The sequence below is a fragment of the Spermophilus citellus genome, assembly GCF_964194105.1.
Source record: "Spermophilus citellus genome assembly, chromosome: X".
In the NCBI taxonomy this organism is placed as follows: Eukaryota; Metazoa; Chordata; class Mammalia; order Rodentia; family Sciuridae; genus Spermophilus; species Spermophilus citellus.
The window spans coordinates 26,241,951-26,262,628 of record NC_138190.1 but is presented as its reverse complement, the minus strand read 5'-3'; the positions used below and the strand labels follow the sequence as shown (position 1 = coordinate 26,262,628).

Below are 20,678 nucleotides of genomic sequence, written 5' to 3'. Positions count from 1 at the left end.
TATCTATTCAAATCCTTTGCATATTTTTTTAAAATGGGTTGTTATTTTATTATTGAGGTGTTTCAGTTCCTTATATATTGTGGATATTAACTCCTTATATGACATATAGTTTGGAAATGTTTTGTTCCATTTGATAGGTTGCTTTTTCTCACTCTATTTATTGTTTCCTTTGGTGTACAGAAGCCTTTTAGTTTGATCTATTCCTACATGTCTAGTTTTGCTTTTCTTGACTATGTTTTTTGTGTCATATAAAAACATCAGTGAAAAGACAAATGTCTAGAAGTTTTCCCCCTGTATTTTCTTTTGTGAGTTTCATAGTTTCAGTCTTATATCTAAGATGTTAATGTATTTCAAAATGACTTTCATATATGTTGTAAGATAATAGTACAATTACATTTCTCTACATACAGACATTCAGTTTTCTAAGCACCATTTGTTGAAGAGACTACACTTCCCCATTATGTATTCTTGGCACCCTTTTCTAATATCAACTGACTATATATGAATGGGTTTATTTCTATGCTCTCTAGTCAGTTCTATTGGTCTATATATCTATCCTTATGCCAATTTTTGAATTGTTTTAATTGCTATAGATGTCTAATACATTTTGAAATCTGGTACTGCAGTGCCTCCGTATTTATTCTCTTTCCCATGATTATTTGGCTATAAAGCCCATTGTAGTTTTGTATGAATTTTGGTATTTTTTATATTTCTATTAAAATACCATTGAGATTTTAACAGGAACTTCATTTAATCTGAGATGGTTTGGATATATACACATTTTCATGATATTAAGTCTTCCAAATCATTTTTATGAATTTGTGAATCATGAATTGGAAGCTCTTTCTATTTACTCATATCCTGTTTAATTTCTTTCAGTAGTGTTGCACAGTTTTCAGAATACAAGTTTTTTACCTTCTTGATTTCTCCTCAATATTTTATTCATTTGTTGCTAATGTAAATGAAATTGCTTTCTACATTTCATTTTTTGGATTGGCTTACTGTTAATGTATAGAAATACAACTGATTTTTGAATGTTGATTTTGAATCCACCAACCTAGCTGAATGTGTTTATTCTTACCTGTGTGTATGTAACCCTTAAAGTTTCTGCAAATTGTATCATGTAATTGTCAGATATAATTTCACTTCTTCCTTTTCAGTTTTGAAGCTTTTTATTTATTTTTCTTGTCTACTTGCTCCAGCAAGTGATTCTAGTAGTGTTTTGAATAAAAGTGGTAAATGTAAGCATCTTTATCTTAAAAGAGGAAGAAAAAATTTTCCTTCTTCTACTAATTTTGAATTTAATTATCCTAATTTTTATAGCTCCTTGAGCTGAAAAAAACCAAGAACGTGATTCTCATTAGTAGTTGGAAGGACAAATCTATAAACACAAGTTATCATTTTTTATAATCATGACAAATATATGCAATAAAATATAAATCAGAATTCAGAAGAAATACAATTTTTAATTTAATTCTGTGAATTAATAAACAGGCTGTTTGGTTAAAAAGGAGATGCTCTTATAAAAACAGAAAGAATTAAGAATTAAAGGAATCTACCCTACCATTATATTCAACTTTCTTATTTTTAAGATGGAAAAACTAAAGCTTGAGGAGTTACAAACAGACAGAACTAAAACCTGGTATGGGAGATTTCTAAATTCCAAAGGCCATAATACTACAGCTCTGTACATTCTTCAGGAAAAAAAAAAAAATGGTTCCACTGGAGTCTAGTGAAAAATCTTTTAAATTTGCAAGTTCTTCCTTTGTCTCAGAGTTGAAATTTGATATTTCAAAATTGGGAAGTTTTCCATGTCAAGTTATATTATGTGTTTTAATAACATTTGTCTTTTAAATACTATGTTAAATTATTAAATTAAACTTTACCATGTTTTGAAAATATCCTTAATTTTTGCTGAGCAACAAAATTTATGAACTTTTTAAGACATCTTCAAATTAAATTATTTACTTTGTTTAATTTACCAGAATGTATATCCTTTAGATTTGTAGAGTTAGAAGGAGTTAAATGAGCTTCTCCAGAGAGCAGCTTCTTGTTAACACTGAGACAAAATATAGGTTATCAGGCTACTGAGTTTTCTTTGTTGTTATTGTTTTGATTTGTTTTGGTAAGCTGTGATGTTGCCTAATTGTTATTTTAAAATACCATCTTCACCATGCACAGCTTTCTTCCAAAGTTATTTCTGAATGTCTTTGCATAGGATGTCTGGATCTTAGAAATACACACAAAAATATTTTCTTGTGTCTCTGGCTCATTGTCTTTGTCCTTTAGGAGATTATAAGCTCTCTTTTGTTTGTCCTTTGGTGTGTTAACTTTTCATAACTGTGACCAAACACCTGATAGGGGCAACGTAGAGAAGGAAAAGTTTATTTTGGCTCACATTTTCAGAGGTTCATTTTATTTTTGATGAACACTTTTTGGACCTGAGGTGAGGCAGAACACCATGGTGGAAGGGCAGTGGCAAAGGAAAGTTGCCCACCTTATGGTGGCCTTGAAGGAGAGAAAAGGGGGAAGGAAAGGAGTTGTAGGTAAGATAAACATGTATAGGGCCCACCCTCAGTAACTCACCTACTCCAGCCACAACCCACCTGTCTACAGTTACCACACAGTCAGTCCATTCATACAGGATGAACTGATAAGGTCACAGCTCTCATAATCTAATCATTTCACCTCTGAATATTCTGCATTAACACAGGAGCTTTTGGAGGACACCTCATATCCAAACCATAATATTTGGTGTCTCTTCTCTCTCACACTGTATTCCAGCATACATAAGAGTGTTGTATTTCCTTTACACAGAGAAAGGAATGGAAAACTGAAAAATTGTCCTTACCAAAATCTACCTTCTGTAGACCATTTCCATGGTATCAGCAATGTCCTATATGGGCCTTGAAGGATAAGTAAGCAAATGAGCCAGTAGTCATCTAATTCTAGCTTTAGCAAACACTTGTCATGAATTATTTGAGGAGAATTCACTTCCAAAGGGGAAAACTGTGCACAGGTCAACTAGATATTTCAGTAGAAAAGGAAAACATCTCCTTGTGCCTCTTGCTTATTGTCTTTGTCTCAGGGCTCCCTCCACTACACATACACACACATTACTTGATTATAGATATATATGAATACTGGTAGTTTGTTATGCATAGGTATGGAAGTCTGATTGAAAGAATTACCATTCCCCTTTAGCCATTTAATCTCTCCCTTTTACTCAACATAGAGCTGCCCTCCACTTTTTAAAGAAAAACTGTTAGGGGTGGTTGAATTGTAGATCCTACCTTCAAAGCGTTTACAGAACTAGGGAGAAGGACACGGATAAAGATGTAAACAATTATTTTAGGGTGAATAAGATGTAATTTAATAACAGAGCAAAAGACTGGGCACTGTGGTACATGCCTATAACCCCAGTGGCTCAGGAGACTGAGGCAGGAGTATTGTGAGTTCAAAGCCAGCCTCAGCAAAAGCAAGGCCCTAAGTAAGTCAGTGAGACCCTGTATCTAAATAAAATACAAAATAAGGCTGGGATGTGGCTTAGTGGTCGAGTGCCCCTTAGTTCAATCCCCAGTACCCCCCCCCAAAAAAAAAAACAGAGCAAAAATATATGTGGATGCTAACAAAGGTGCAGTTAAGGAGGATTGCACAGGGAGATGCCATTCAAACCAACACTTCTAAGATGAGGAAGTTTTTTTAATATATTTTTTAGTTGTAGTTGGACACAATACCTTTATTTTATTAATTTATTTTATTTTTATGTGGTGCTGAGGATGGAACCCATTACCTCACACACTCTAGGTGAGGAGTGTACCGCTGAGCCACAACCACAGCACCAAGATGAGGAAGTTTTAAAGAGACATGGAACATAGGGGATCTTTGGCAGAAGGAACAAAGGCACAGTTACAAAAGTCAAGAATCTGTTCAGGAAAAGAGAATGGTTTTGTGTCTTTGAGGACAAAAAGAACAATGCCTGTCTAATAGAAAAGGCAGACTGGGATGTGATTTTGAGAACTTTTATGGAATAGGTGCCTCACAGTTCTCCCTAGTACTTTTGAGTGTATCAAAAACAGTGCACTGAAATCATCTAAGCCAAGCTGACTGATCCTCTGTTAAGGTTGCTTAGATGAGAATTCTATATTTGATAATTTGTTAGAGTCTTTGACCACTATGTTCTGTTCTAATGCTGATTCATGAGTACATGATTTTATCTATTAGGCCTTTTGCAATTTGATTGTCCATTTAATTTGTACAATTAAGCACGTCCTCAAAACTATCTTAGGAAGATAACTCTTGCAGTAAAGTAGGGGTGGGTAAGCAACAAAGACTCTTTAGGAAGCCAAACTCACAATTTATGAATCTTTCTTATTGTATAATTCTTCCAAATTTCTTTCATCAAGAAAGATATTGCAACTCTTCTTTTGTGGTTTGCTTTTTATTCTGGAGCAAGAGTGTGTTGGTGGAGACATCTTCCAGTGCATAATTAAAGGACTCATGTCAATTATAGTTTATTTGCTGCTATTTAAGGTACTGTAGATATTTGGGTCTATTGCTGTCATCCATTCCCAATTAATGTCTGCCTTTGATTTATTTCAATATGCTATGTTATAAAACTCACTTGTTGTTGATCCCACCTTCCCACTTAATTTCAGGCAGGTTTCTCAGTGACCTGATTAAAGTATTGGAAATATCTCTAGACAGCAGCATAATGCTGTAGATTTTTGTATGATTAGTCAAGTCATGTTCATGTCACACTTTCACAAAGAACCACAAGGGATATTCTTTATCTTTTGGCACTTTTATTTGATAACATCTAAATGAAACCAGTAAAGTAGGACTTACTGGAAAATATGGAAGAAAACAAGGTCATTTGGAAGCTAGACCAGAGATGGCAATTGATTTTGAATTAGAGTGTGGTAAGACGTTATGGGCAGGTGACCAGTAATTCAAGGGAGAAAGTATATTTTTGATGTGTTTCATCTATTTCTTAAGACTAACTTAGGGTCAGCAACCTAAATTTTACCTCTGGGCATAGGAATAAAATTTGAAAATTACGGAGCTTGGTTTATCTGTATACCTGGAAGAGGTAGAGTTTATTCTCATGTGGTTTAACTTTCATGAGTTATATGCCCCTTAAGATTACTTATTGGAGTCAAGGGTTGTATGATTTCTCTCATATGTGGAAGACTGACAGAAAAAAGGAAAAAATAGTGGGAAGATAACATGAAAATCAATGAGAGAACAGTAGAGTAGAGGAAAGGGACTGGGATAGGGAAGAGGAGAGGGAAAGTGGAAATATTGGGGAATGACATTTGACAACTTATTTTGTCATAGTGTGTCTGTACACATATGCAACAACAAATCTTACCTCTGTGTAGAATTATAATGCACTGATAAAAATATTAGTAAAGATTAGTTATTAGAGAAATTTACCTGCTCAGGTTTTAACATAAAGTTAAATGCCTAGATGGCTGCCTATATAAGAAAGCTTATTTTCCATATCCTATTTTTCATACTTTTATGTTGCACTTACAAAGAAGGAAATACTAATGCCTGAGACTAATTTCATAAGGACATTTTGTCTAATTTCCCAAACCATTTCCAAAAGTATATTTAGGTTATTTCAAGATTCAATTAAGTAAGCAGATGTCCTTATTGAATTTCGTCCTATGAATACAAGGACCTAAAATCAAAGGGTGCTTGCATTTTCCACCTAGAGTTGGCTTGTGGTGGAGAAAGACTCTGGTGTGCTTGGAAAGAAGATCCCAGTCTGGTGCCCTAAATGTCAGATATCATTAAAATTATTGTTTGTCTTTTATAGCTTCTCAGGGACTACTCATGACACAAAATCCTTAACTTCTATACCTTTACCATGTAAATAAGAACATGAAAATATTTTAGATATATTTAAATTACCTAAGTTCATATTCAAACTAGGATTTATTTATCTTATTTAGGTGTGCAATGCTGGGGATAAAATGAGGGCCTTGCATATACAGGGCAAGTGCTCTACCACAGAGCTACGTGCCAGCCCTACCAAACTAGAATTCATTATCACCATATTATAAATATCAAGACTGACCTATTTTTTTAGTTGTAGATGGACACAATACCTTTATTTATTTATTTATTTTTATGTGGTGCTGAGGATTGAACCCAGTGCCCCACAAATGCTAGACAACTGCTCTACTGCTGAGCTCCAGCTCCAGCCCAAGACTAAACATTTTTCAAAGGTTTGGTTTTCTATATATTCACTCATTCCAACTATACTTTTTGTTCTACTATTTGTCAAGAAAAAAATTACTCTTAATTCACCATTCCATGTACTTGACATCATTTAAAAAATAGGACATTTCTTTTTGTTTTCTAAAGTATTTATTTTTTAATATTTAAAAAAATTTTTTTAGTTGTCAATAGATTTTTTACTTTATTTGTTTATTTATATGTGGTGCTGAGGATTGAACCCAAGGCCTCACACACGCCAGGGAAGTGCTTTTACCACTTAGCCCAACCCCAGCCCCTTAAATATTTTTTTTTTTAATTGTAGATGGATGCAATACCTTTGTTTTTGTTTTTTATTTATTTATTTTTATGTGGTGCTGAGGATCAAACCCAGTGCTTCACACGTGCTAGGTGAGCACTCTACCAATGAGCCACAATCCCAGCTCTAAAGTATTTATTTTAAAATTCCCTTAAAATAATTACATTTTATCTATCATTGCATTATATTTCAGTATTACAGTGAACAGCCTATTTTGTGATTTTTTTCTTACATATAATATATAATTTAAATTTTAAAATGCAAATTACCAAGAATTATTTTCACTATGGGAGATGAGTATCCATAAATTATAGGCTTATTTATCAGCTTTCAGATTATCAAGTATGTCTGTTTATGATTATAGAGATGGATAATAAATATAGAATGGAATTCAAACTACTACTTTAAGATATTTCATTCTGTGTGCATGTGTCTAACCTACATTTTGCTTTTTAAAAATCTTTTATTCTATTGTAAAAGAAATGTTGACAATTTTGTGATAAAAGAAGGCAGCCCAAGGTCATATAGACCAAAGGCATTTTTCAGGGATATTTACATGGTGATTCAAATTATCCACATGATAACATGTCAGAGAAGATTATAGGAATGTTCTTTTATACAATTTTACTGGGATATTAAGAAATTCATAGTTTTTCCCATTAACTTAAGAGAACTTCCACAACTTATACTTCTAATGGACCATAATGTTTTAAAGAAAAATTAAAAATGTCTCTGTGTGGTGAAGCTTTGTTAAATAACTTAAAACATGTAATTTTTCTTTAAGTTTTTGTGATATTATTGGTTCTAGCATTATTTGCATTTAAGAAGTTGTTCAGTATAGAACATAAGATTAGCATTTATAGTCAACAGTTTCTATCTTTTTTATTAGTTTTTTTTATGTTTTAGTTCTTAATTGACCTTTAGTTTATTTATTTATATTTAGTGCTGAGAATCGAACCCAGTGCCTTACAAAAAGTAGGCAGTGCTCTACTACTGAGCCACCACTCCAGCCCCAATAGTTTCTATCTTTATTATGACATATTCACATGAGTAGTGTACAGCTGTACACCTAGTAGGTTTAATTGCATGTTTTGATATAGCAGTCAATTAAGTGCTCTCATTTATTAGCATTAGTACAATGAGTTTAAATTGAGCATAAGTGAGTTTGATTTAGATAAATCATATACATAGCAGTTAAATTTTATTTTCAATTATGTAGTAATTCTGCAACTTATGCACCATAATTTGTAAACTTTGTAATTTCTTATTATAATAGATTTCCTCACATTTTTAAGAAAGAGAACACTTTTAAAAATATGGTTTTCTATAAAATGAAGTAACTCAGTAAAAACATTTTGGACTCATGGAATATTTGACTTAGTCATAAAAAATAATACACATGCCATGCTCAGCTGAAAATGAATAGTCCCATTTGGTTTTATATGAAAGGTAAATATAATAAAGATTCTAAAAACATTTTTGGAATGCACATTTATTTTGTTAAAATGTATAATTTTCTCTGATATGTTTTGGTTTGTACTGTAATAATTTTAACTAAAATGGAAATGTTTCTTTTACTTGTTAAAAACTTAATTTATGAAATTAATTAATTTTAAAAGGTAATTTATAGAGAAATATGATATACTACAATTTATGTCAAACTACAGAGTATATCTCAGAATAAACGAATGGCATTTTGTTAATGATAGGATGTAATATACAGAATGTTTTAGTAGGAATACAAATATTACTGCTAAAAAATTTTCTTTATAAAACCAAAGTACCTTCCAAGTGCAGGACCTTACTCAACTAACTATAGATCACTAAAGCCCAACACCTTCTATTTTCCAGTTCATTCAAGCAACATTTTTGAGTTATCAAACTGAAGAGGTAAAGAGCTGTGAAAATGCTTGCTGGTATCTGATGTGAACCCTAGATCATTTTGACCTATCACTTCTACTTTGAGGTCTTGTATATATCCCCACTGCTGTGCTGAATTGTGTGCATTTATACTATGTGTTTGTCCATGAGGTTTACTTACAGAAAATGGAGAATATGAAGGCATGAGGAATGGATATATCACTTTGTCTTTTATTGTAATGGGTCTCAGGAAGCCTTTTCCTGTCAAACTTGTCAAACTATTTCCATTTGGTAATTAGGTATTTGCTAGCATTTATTCCTTCCTCTCTTACTTTTTTTATGTTCATTTCCTTTAATTATGGTTGTGCATGAATACAAATTTATTTCCCCATCCCCACTGCCAACAATAGAGAAAAAAACTTGTATTCTGAAAACTTTCCATACACATTTGCAATGTCAATCAAAAATTTTAAAATATGTGTTGCAAATGCATGAGTTATTTGAATATAGTATTCTTTTGAAGAACTCAAAGTGGATGCCTGATGTTTTGTCTCAAATCCTAATTAGACCATGCTTTGAGGTCCCTTCAGTGGCAATCATCTGCTTTACTCCCCTTGACTTGATCATTTCTCATTGTATATTTAATGTATTTTCCCAATTCTGTGTTCCAAGCAATGTCAGTGCCTTTTAATTGATTTTATTATTTTTTAAATACACGACAACAGTGTAATACATTACAATCCTTATTACACATATAGAGCACAATTTTTGTGTATCTCTGTATATAAAGTATGTTCACATCAATTTATGCCATTATACATGTACTTTTTTGCATTACAATTCTTAATACACATATATACCACAATTTTTCATCTCTCTGTTTGTATATAAGGTATGTTGACATCCAATTCAAGTCTTCATACATGTACTTTGTATAATGATGACCATCATATTCCACCATCGTTGCTAATCCCCTTCACCCTCCCTTTCCCTCCCACCCCTCTTCCCTATCTAGAATTAATCTAATCCTCCCATGCTCTCCCTCCCTACTCCACTATGAGTCACCCCCCTTATATCAGAGAAAACATTTGTCATTTGATTTGGGGGGATTGGCTGACTTCACTTAGCATTATCTTCTCCAATGCCATCCATTTACCTGCAAATGCCATGATTTTGTTATTTTTTAATGCTGAGTAATATTCCAATGTCAGTGCCTTTCACTCCTTTCTTTGATTTCTTTTCTTGTGCCTCAATATCTCATAGACTACTATTTCTTAATTTCATTGGTCTGTCCTCCAAAACTTCAAAACTTAGCTCAGATATTTCTTCTAAAATGCCTACCCATCTCATACACACAAAGGAATATCTTTTTAAAGCTATACCCTGTGAAACCCCATCAGCCTCTGTATACATTGTATAGCAACATTCTTAATTTATTTATATGTATTCAGAGATTTGAAAATTTTTAGGGTAAATCTCAGTTGTCATTCATTTTTGTTCACATTGAACCACTACTTTTTGACCAGCTATGTGCCACATTTTGTTGTAGGTACCAGGTACATAGCCATAAAGAAAACAATTTCCCTTTCTTGTGGAGTATATATTTTAGTGGGGGAAGCAAACAATAGCAACATGAATATATAATATAACATTAGATAGAACATATTATGGAAAATAATTAGGGTAGAGAGAAGGGGAAGTATTATGTTTGAAAGAGTGGCTAGGAAAGGAGGCTTAAATTCTGACAGTTGAGCAGAGACCTCAATCAAGTAAAGGAATGCTACTATGAAAAAAAAAAATGAGTCAGGATGAAAGACCAGTATGGGCCTCAAGGGCCTGAGATAAGAATATGTTATTCCAGGAATAGCAAAGAGATGGGTTGATACATTGTCATAAATGATAGAGAATCTTCGGATAATAAATAGTATCAGTCTTGAGGAAAAAAAGAGAAAACACAAGAGAGTAGACTTCAGCATGAAAGAACATGGTTCAAATCCTTGTTATGTGATCTTGAGTTTGTTATGTAATCTATTAAATCCCTCCAAGCCTCATCTTCCACATTTATAAAATAGGCATAATGACTTCTAACTCTAATAATTTTTTGTATTAAATGAACTAATATATGCACGATATTTGACATTAAAGTATATACTTCATAAATGATAGTTATGTCTACTTATTTCATTATTATGTTTGTTATTATTTACATACAGGGATTTATCCATAAGATAATTATCACTATTAGTAGCACAAACTGGAGTTAAGGATTCTCACCAGTCAGGACTACTCAGCTTAAGGAATTTGTTGTAAAATAGCTAGCAAATGTGTAAGGATACCAATAATTGAATTTCCATATATTCTTCAGTTGCACTAATTTTTTAAACTGATGAATTACCAAAATATAATGGCATAAATTACATGCTCAGTCTTTATACCATATCTGTAAAATTACTTGTAGAATTTGCCCTCAGCCTTTTGATTTGTTATTGTCATAATTCATGGACATAAACAGACTGTCTTTGTTTTAAATATCTACAGAATTGCTTAGAGTCTTGATAACTCTAAGCATTTGCTTTCCAGAGATAGATAATGAAATTATCTGTAGGTGAACAATTTATGTTCACTAACCATAGGCAAGGAAAAGGGAATGAAATATATTATAACACAGAACAAAACTGAAGCACAATATAATTAAATATATTTTTATTCCTGGTAATGTGTGCTTGATTATTTCTAAGAGTTTGTAAAGATTTTAGGAATGTTTTAATATTTACATGCTTTCATTTTGTCATTATATTTATTTAATTTACAAGTAATAGTTGTATATATTTATGGGATGTAATAGGATAGTTAACCTATTTATATTATTGTAGGAAGTGTCAAACAAGTGAATTAACATACCAACACCACATCAAATTATCATTTTTGTTGCTGAAAATATTAAAAATCTATTTTTTCACAATTTTGAAATATGTAATAAATACAATTTTTAACTGTATATTTTAAGTTCAATTACACACCATTTTAAGCCTAAATATTTTTTCATCTCTAATAAGTATACATTTATCTTGAAGGGTGGTTTTTAGTATGAGCGGATTTATTTCATTTGAGATAAAACTTCATATCATCTATTTTTCCATGCATCCATGTATCCATCTGTGTAGATTAGCATTCAACAAATCCTAAGTAAATTTTAGTAATCAAAGAAGTAAATACAATATTAAAAAGAAATGGTATTTAGGAAGAAAAATTCCTAAAATTAAGATTATTTTCTTTGTTTTTAAAACATGAAACCTGGGAAGTTTTATTTGATAATATATAAATATTGTAATTACCACATGGTTCACATTTGATATTTTGTGTGGTTTAACAAATGTATGAACTTTAGGTATTTTCATGAGCTATTGACTAAGAATTACCCACTGTGTCCTGTAGCTCATTTTTCTTAGATGTTAGAAAACAAAGGTGGAAACATCATGAAAATTATAATAGATGGGTACTAGGGAATTATGCAAAATAATTTGTAAATTTAATATGAAACCAAAACATCTGTTCAAAACAATTTCCCATAGGTAATGTGGCAAAGAGTATGAGTTAAAGACTGAGAGAAGAAAAAGTTTCTTCTTCTACATGGGAATTCACAGAATATAATAAACATAATTTTTCTTCTTTTTCTAGAAATATTTAAAACAAAACTTCTGCCACAAAATCTACTTTTCTTGCCTATGTCATCAATCCTACCTTCTCTTTCAGCTCTTGCTTCAAAACCCTAATCCTGAGAGTTTATTTTGGCACTTTGCACTAATATAACAAAAATAGCAATAGCATAAATAAGAAACTCTACAAAGTATTTAGCAGGTTTTATCTTGTTTTCCTTTATTTGATTTTTTGGAAATGTAGGTTTCAGAATTTAAAAGCCAAAAATATGAAATGCAATTACAATTTTCAATTTTTTCATTCAACTTGATAAGCTTGACCAAGTATTATTGAACTTTTAATACAAAAAGGACAACAAGGGCTGGTATTGTGGCTCAGAGGTAGAGCGTTCGTCTGGCATGCATGAGGCACTGGGTTCCATCCTCAGCACCACGTAAAAATAAATAAATAAAATAAAGATATTATATCCACCTATAACTAAAAAATAAATAATTTAAAAGAAAAAAAGGACAACAAAAGGAGACAAAGTCCTCCATAGAGGGAATGTATTTTTTAATGTTCAACTTTCTGAATGAGGAGAACAATAGTGATTATTGTGGGACCCTTTAATGGAATTCATGCCTTTGTAGTTATGTCAAGGGTTAAAGTGAGGGGGAAATCAATACTTTTCTATCTATTCCAGTATAGTAGTCCTAAGCAGTCAACTGTAATATTATATTTAAGGCTGATTTCCACTCCATGAATATAGGTAAGCATTCTCCTAGATCTGCTACCATTTATTAAGCAAAAACTCTATTCACTTAATTTTCATTTAGATATAGTTATTTCTGTCTTTAGGAGGAAAATGACCCATAGGTCAAGAGGTCTTCCATTATCCACTGTAGAAATGCAGCTTTCATTGTTACAGATAGTTTTCATTTACACTGCTTTCCTCTTTGGCAATATGAACATAGAAAAGTTAAGATACATCAATTTGTAAGTAGCTATGAATAAATGAAATTATTTATCTATCAGTTTGCCCAAGTATTTAGTCAATTCCTAATAATGTTAGCACCTATGTAGGATTAGATGGAGATTATAGTTTAGAAATTAAAATTTTAACATGTATTTAAAAATGTTCAAATATATCTCTCTAGTACCAAGGAAAACAATCATATTGTTATGTCAAATATTATTTTATTTTTCTCTTTTAAATTTATATTGAACATTTATATCAAAGAGTTCATAGGACTATAACTTGAGATTTTTAAATAAAGGCCATTTTTCTTTCTTAACATCAAATTAAAATAGAGGGTAGTGGAATAGGAATAACTCAGATAAGAATATCAAAGGTGGATGGAGAGAGTGTGTCCATTTCTAATTATACATAAGCATGCTGTTGATTACAGCATTCTGTCCAAATCATTGCCTTTTCATATAACCCATAATTTTTAAATTAAATATGAACACAGAAGATTAAGGAATACCATTTCTACTTTAAAGCCAGTGGATAGCATATTAGCTTTGGAATAAAGGTAACAGGTCCAGGTTTTTCTCTTTTTAGTCGGATGCTAATTTCAGCAGGTCTCAAACAAATCACCAACTTTCCTGTCCATTAGATATCTCCTATTGAAAAGGAAAGACTTTAATTTATGTCCAAAGTTTTGTGATACTATGTATGGAATATGAAAGCCACAGAGTGTTTGTTGACCTGAACTCTTTGTGAACTATACCCATTTTCCTTTCTATATGTCTGTAGTATTGAAAACACAGTGTTACACAAAATAACCCCCTGATAACATATAGATTAACTTTTGTTTCCTGATGATGGCAAGTTTTCTCTTCCCATTGCCAAAAAGTTAAATAATTGTTTGCTTAATGAGAACTTCAAAGTGACCATGCCTTAGAAGACTTAGTCTGATATACCAAAATGCTTTTTAAAAAATTTTATCTTTTCAGATATACATGACAGTACAGTGTATTTTGGCATAGTAAACATACATGGAGTATAACTTATTCTAATTGGATGCCATTTCTTATGGTTGTACATGATATGGAGTTTCACTGGTGGTGCCAAATACTCTCTACCTATGAGAATATTAGATTATTACCCATCAACTTGTTTAATGCTTTTATTATTTTAAAGTTATTAACATTTTTATTAGAACAAAATAATGTAGAGAAACATTTTCTAGAAAAAATCTTTTCCAAATTGAAATTAGTGATAAGTCAATAGATAAGTCTGTATAGTGATTAAAATACAAGGACTTTTGGTACAGGACCTAGTTGAAGCTCCTAGTTTACTCATCACTCTTAGTCTGATCTAGGAGATGTTAAACTCCCTAAACCTCAGTCTCTCTTTCACTAAAATGGATTTATTCATAATTTCTCATATCCTTGCAAGGTTATTAGATATTTCCTTGCACGTAACACACTTAGCACAGTGCCTGTCATTTTTTTTTTGTATTCTTATTTGCCATCTGTGTATCTTCTTTTTTATTGATTATTTAAAGCATTATATAGTTCATGATATATCATCTTTCATACATTTGACTCAAATTGTGTTTTGAACTCCCATTTTCACCCCAAATACAGATTGCAGAATCACATCTGTTACATATTCACATTTTTACATAATGCCATATTAGTGACTGTTGCATTCTGCTACCTTTCCTATCCCCTACTATCCCCCCTCCCCTCCCCTCCCCTCCCATCTTCCCTCTCTACCTCCCCTGCTGTTGTTCAATTCTCTCCCTCTTATTCCCTCCCCCTTGCCCCTCATAACCTCTTATAATTTTGTGTATCATTGAAGGTCTCCTACCATTTCCACGTGCTTTCCCTTCTCTCCCCGTTTCTCTCCCCCCATTCGTCTTTGTTTACTGTAGTCTTTTCCTCCTGTTCTTCCTTCCTGTTCTGTTCTTAGTTGTTCTCTTTATATCAAAGCAGACATTTGGCATTTGTTTTTTAGGGCTTGGCTGGCTTCACTTAGCATAATCTGTTCTAATGCCATCCATTTCCCTGCAAATTCTATGATTTTGTCATTTCTTAGTGCTGCATAATACTCCATTGTGTATATATGCCACATTTTTTTTTATCCATTCATCTAATGAGGGGCATCTAGATTGGTTCCACAGTCTAGCTATTGTGAATTGTGCTGCTATAATCATTGATGCAGCCGTATCCCTATAGAGCGCCTTTTTAAGGTCCTCTGGGAATAGTCCGAGAAGTGCGATACCTGGGTCAAATGGTGGATCCATTCCCAGCTTTCCCAGGAATCTCCATACTGCTTTCCAAATTGGCCTCACCATTTTGCAGCCCCACCAGCAGTGTACAAGTGTGCCCTTTTCCCCACATCCCCGCCAACACTTATTGTTGTTTGACTTCATAATGGCTGCCAATCTTACTGGAGTGAGATGGTATCTTAGGGTGGTTTTGATTTGCATTTCTCTGATTGCTAGAGATGGTGAGCATTTTTTCATGTACTTGTTGATTGATTGTATGTCCTCCTCTGAGAAGTGTCTGTTCAGGTCCTTGGCCCATTTGTTAATTGGGTTATTTGTTATCTTATTGTTTAATTTTTTGAGTTCTTTGTACATTCTGGATATTAGGACTCTATCGGAGGTGTGAGGGGTAAAAATTTGTTCCCAGGATGTAGGCTCTCTATTTACCTCTTTTATTGTTTCTCTTGCTGAGAAAAAACTTTTTAGTTTAAGTAAGTCCCATTTGTTTATTCTAGTTGTTAACTCTTGGGCTATGGGTGTCCTATTAAGGAATTTGGAGCCCGACCCCACAATATGTATATCGTATCCAACTTTTTCTTCTATCAGACGCAGTGTCTCTGATTTGATATCTAGCTCCCTGATCCATTTTGAGTTAATTTTTGTGGATGGCGAGAGAAAGGGATTCAATTTCATTTTGTTGCATATGGATTTCCAATTTTCCCAGCACCATTTGTTGAAGATGCTATCCTTCCTCCATTGCATGCTTTTAGCCCCTTTATCAAATATAAGATAGTTGTAACTTTGTGGATTAGTCTCTGTGTCTTCTATTCTGTACCATTGGTCCACCCGCCTGTTTTGGTACCAGTACCATGCTGTTTTTGTTACTATTGCTTTGTAGTACAGTTTGAGCTCTGGTATCGCTATACCTCCAGATTCACACTTCCTGCTTAGAATTGCTTTTGCTATTCTGGGTCTTTTGTTTTTCCATATGAATTTCATGATTGCTTTGTCTATTTCTACAAGATATGCCATTGGAATTTTGATTGGCATCGCATTAAACCTGTAGAGAACTTTGGGTAATATCGCCATTTTGATGATGTTAATTCTGCCTATCCATGAACAGGGTACATTTTTTCCATCTTCTGAGATCTTCTTCTATCTCTCTCTTTAGGGTTCTGTAGTTTTCATTGTATAAATCTTTCACCTCTTTTGTTAGGTTGATTCCCAAGTATCTTATTTTCTTTGAGGATATTGTGAATGGAGTGGTTTTCCTTATTTCCATTTCAGAGGTTTTGTTGCTGATATACAGGAATGCCTTTGATTTATGCGTGTTGATTTTATAACCTGCCACTTTGCTGAATTCATTTATTAACTCTAGCAGCTTCTTTGTAGACTCTTTTGGGTCTGTTAAGTATATTATCATGTCATCCGCAAATAGTGATAGTTTAATTTCTTCTTTTCCTATTTTTATGCCTTTAATTTCTTTTGTCTGTCTAATTGCTCTGGCTAGTACTTCGAGAACTAAATTGAATAGAAGTGGTGATAGAGGGCATCCCTGTCTTGTTCCATATTTTAGAGGGAATGCCTTCAGTTTTTCTCCGTTTAGGATGATGCTAGCCTGAGGTTTAGCATATATAGCTTTTACAATGTTGAGGTAAGTTCCTGTTATCCCTAGTTTTTCTAATGTTTTGAACATAAAGGGATGCTGTACTTTGTCAAATGCTTTTTCTGCATCCATCGAGATGATCATGTGGTTCTTGTCTTTAAGTCTATTGATGTGGTGAATAGCATTTATTGATTTCCATATATTGAACCATCCTTGCATCCCAGGAATGAATCCTACTTGATCTTGGTGCACAAGTTTTCTGATATGTTTTTGTATTCGATTCGCCAGAATTTTATTGAGAATTTTTGCATCCAAGTTCATTAGAGATATTGGTCTGTAGTTTTCTTTCTTTGAAGTATCTTTGGTTTTGGGATCAAAGTGATGTTGGCCTCATAGAATGAATTTGGAAGAGCTCCTTCTTTTTCTATTTCTTCAAATAGCTTGAAAAGTATTGGTATTAATTCTTCTTTGAAGGTTTTATAGAACTCCGCTGTATACCCATCCGGTCCAGGGCTTTTCTTGGTTGGTAGTCTTTTGATGGCTTCTTCTATTTCTTCTTTTGTTATTGGTCTGTTTAAATTGTGTGTGTCTTCCTGTCTCAATCTGGGCAAATCATATGCCTTAAGAAATTTATCGATATCTTCATTATCTTCTATTTTATTGGAATATAGGGTTTCAAAATAATTCTAATTATCTTCTGTATTTCTGTAGTGTCTGTTGTGATATTGCCTTTTTCATCCCGTATGTTAGTAATTTGAGTTCTCTCTCTTCTTCTTTTCGTTAGCATGGCTAAGGGCTTGTCTATCTTATTTATTTTTTCAAAGAACCAACTTTTAGTTTTATCAATTTTTTCAATGGTTTCTTTTGTTTCAATTTCGTTGATTTCTTCTCTAATTTTAATTATTTCTTGTCTTCTACTACATTTGCTGTTGTTTTGCTCTTCCTTTTCTAGGTTTTTGAGGTGTTGCGTGAGTTCATTTATTTGTTGTTTTTTTCTTTTTTTGAGGTAAGAACTCCAAGAAATGAATTTCCCTCTTAAAACTGCTTTCATTGTGTCCCATAGATTCCGGTATGTTGTGTCTGTGTTATAATTTGATTCTAAGAATTTTTTCATCTCCTCCTTTATGTCTTCTATAACCCATTGATCATTCAATAACATATTGTTCATTTTCCATGTGATGTAGGATATTTCCTTCCTTCTTTTATCATTGATTTCCAATTTCATTCCATTATGATCAGATATGGTGCATGGTATTATCTCCACACCTTTATATTTACTAAGAGTTGCCTTATGAGTGCCTGTCATTTAGTAAGTGTCTTTACATACTTTTTTCTTTCTGTTAAAATTACTTGTGGAAGACAGACTCTCATGCATTGAATCAACTCAAATGAAAGGCTTTCTGTATTTGTTCATTTGAAAGGAAAATATGCAAGTGTTGTATTCACTTCCTCAGTGCCTTTTAGACTTGGGTATTGCATGATTAGTTTGTGCAAAGGTTCAGTGAACTTTCTCATAATGATTTTTTATTGAACATACGGAATTCATTAAGTGTTAGCAAAAGTCACTATCCACTGAGCTGTATCCAGAGAGTGACAGTTATGTCTATCTCTTGCAAAATAAACACATGAATAAACACACTAAGAAATATATTATCTGTCATTTTCATTTCTAAGGACATTTTAACAAACAATATTTGCATGTTAAATATACCCATTTTAGTCTTCATATGAAAAATTACTTTTTTCTCTAGTATGTGCTGTGATATATCTACAGGGAACTGTAGTAATATAATTAAAACTATTTCTTCACATTCTACATTTAAAGGAATGTGCCCTATCAATTTATTGTATAGCTACAGGTAACCTCTGAAATATTTAAAATTCTTAAAATTCGCATATTTCAGTTAATATTATGATTATATGGTTTTTGATGAATATGATAACATTCTAAAAATAAAAAACACAATACTCTCTCTTCTCTCTTTATGTGCGCGTGTGTTATAATTTATATATAATTATGATTTTTATACATCCATAATATCTAAATAAATCAGTGCTGATAATATATACATAAATGCTCTCTTTATATATGTATATATAGATACATATTATATTCTCTCTATATAAATGAACATATATTTGCATTGAGCATGTATTTATAAATACATATGTAAAACTGTCATTGACCTAGTCAGACATTATGAATGAAGAGCAACTACATACTGTTACATGAAGAGGTATACATATATGTATAAATACATTTCTTCATGTTACAACTTTATATAGATGTCTCTATAAATATAACATGTAGTGTGTGTGTGTGTGTGTGTGTGTGTGTGTGTGTGTGTGTCTGTAATCAGTATTGGCATTTTAGATATTTTGGATGTATAAAAATGTTTGTGAATAATTTTTGTTGAATTAAAAATATGTTCTACACTAATAAACTACTAGTAGAGACACTTTCATGCTAGAAAATAATTTAATCTTAATTAGAACTTTTTAAAACAAATACTGTATAGTAACAAAGAGCATAGGTATTGTTATAGATGGACAACTTTCTAATCCCTGGTGCCAACACCCTCTATCATAGTGACCTTGCAGGGTACTTTGGTTCTCTAAGCCTCTATTTCCCAATTTGCAAAAAGAAATTATTAAGAAATGTATCACAACTTTATTATAATAATCAGTCAAGATAATAAATGTAAGTACCCAGCACATTGTTTGACATACAGCAAAGGACCAAAAATGCTAACTCCATTTTATTATTATTGATTTAATGTGGGAATTTTTTACAGATAGCTGACTACTTCTTCCCAGGTAGACCTGTTGATTCTCTCTTATCATAACCCTCATAGAAATTAGCATTTGGGCTCTGCATTGTTATGTGGACTGATGTGTTCTTCCTTACTTATGAAGTATTTTATTAAGATTTTTAACCCAGTCATGCCTAGTTCAAAGACAATGCAAAATTGAAAGTATTAGAAGATAGAGTCTAAAATAATAATGAAAAAGGTAAAACATGTAAATGGTGAGACAATGATGAATGTAGTGGATATATGAGGTCCATCATTTGACAAAAGAGATGACCCTCAAGGACAGAAAATCAATCAATATGTAGATGTTATGCTGCCCTTACAATAATATGCATGAAAGGAAGAAAACTGATGAAATTCCAAAAATACACTTGAATATACAAAGTAAAACTCTTAAACATTTGAATACATAGCTAGAGTAAAAGCAACCGTATGACAATTAGTTTAATGTTAACTTGGGAAGGCAGGGTGTTTTTCAAGAATTTGGGAATGGTGTGCGGATGGCACTTAGGTATGAAACCACAGATGCCTCCTGGGCTCTGGGCCCAGTTGAATTGGTACCACCTGGCAGTAACTGGGGAGGTCCATGACTGCCAGGGCATCCCTTCCAACACTTGTGGAGATAACCAGGAAGGGGAGAAAGACCTGCATTGACAGATTTCAACGTGGGTGAAGCAGGTCTATTTTGAGAAAAAATGTTCAATAGAACATATGTCAGCAAGGAAGGGAAGATTATGCTTAGTTTTACAGTTCAAAAGGACTGTCTTACACTCTAATTTGAGGGAAATGAATCCAAGGAATGCAAGCTTAATCTCCTCATAGTTATTCTTTTGAACAGATGGACTTTACACTATTACACTTGAATATAGAAAACTAAAGCATATTAATACTAGGTTTTATCCATGGGTTTAATTTAGGATTTTTCTTCCCTTTTTTCTTTCAGCTTAGGCATCCAAGTCCCCATGTGTTTATGAAGCATGCTTGTCCTCCAGGGG

At 32.6% G+C, this 20,678-nt stretch overlaps 1 protein-coding gene across 6 annotated transcripts in view; it reads left to right on the top strand.

Annotated features, from left to right (window-relative positions):
- Nucleotides 1–20,678, top strand: part of DMD (dystrophin) — a gene marked incomplete at its 3' end in the record, with an annotated part of 2,539,585 nt that overhangs the window by 1,573,331 nt on the left and 945,576 nt on the right. The window lies entirely within an intron of this gene.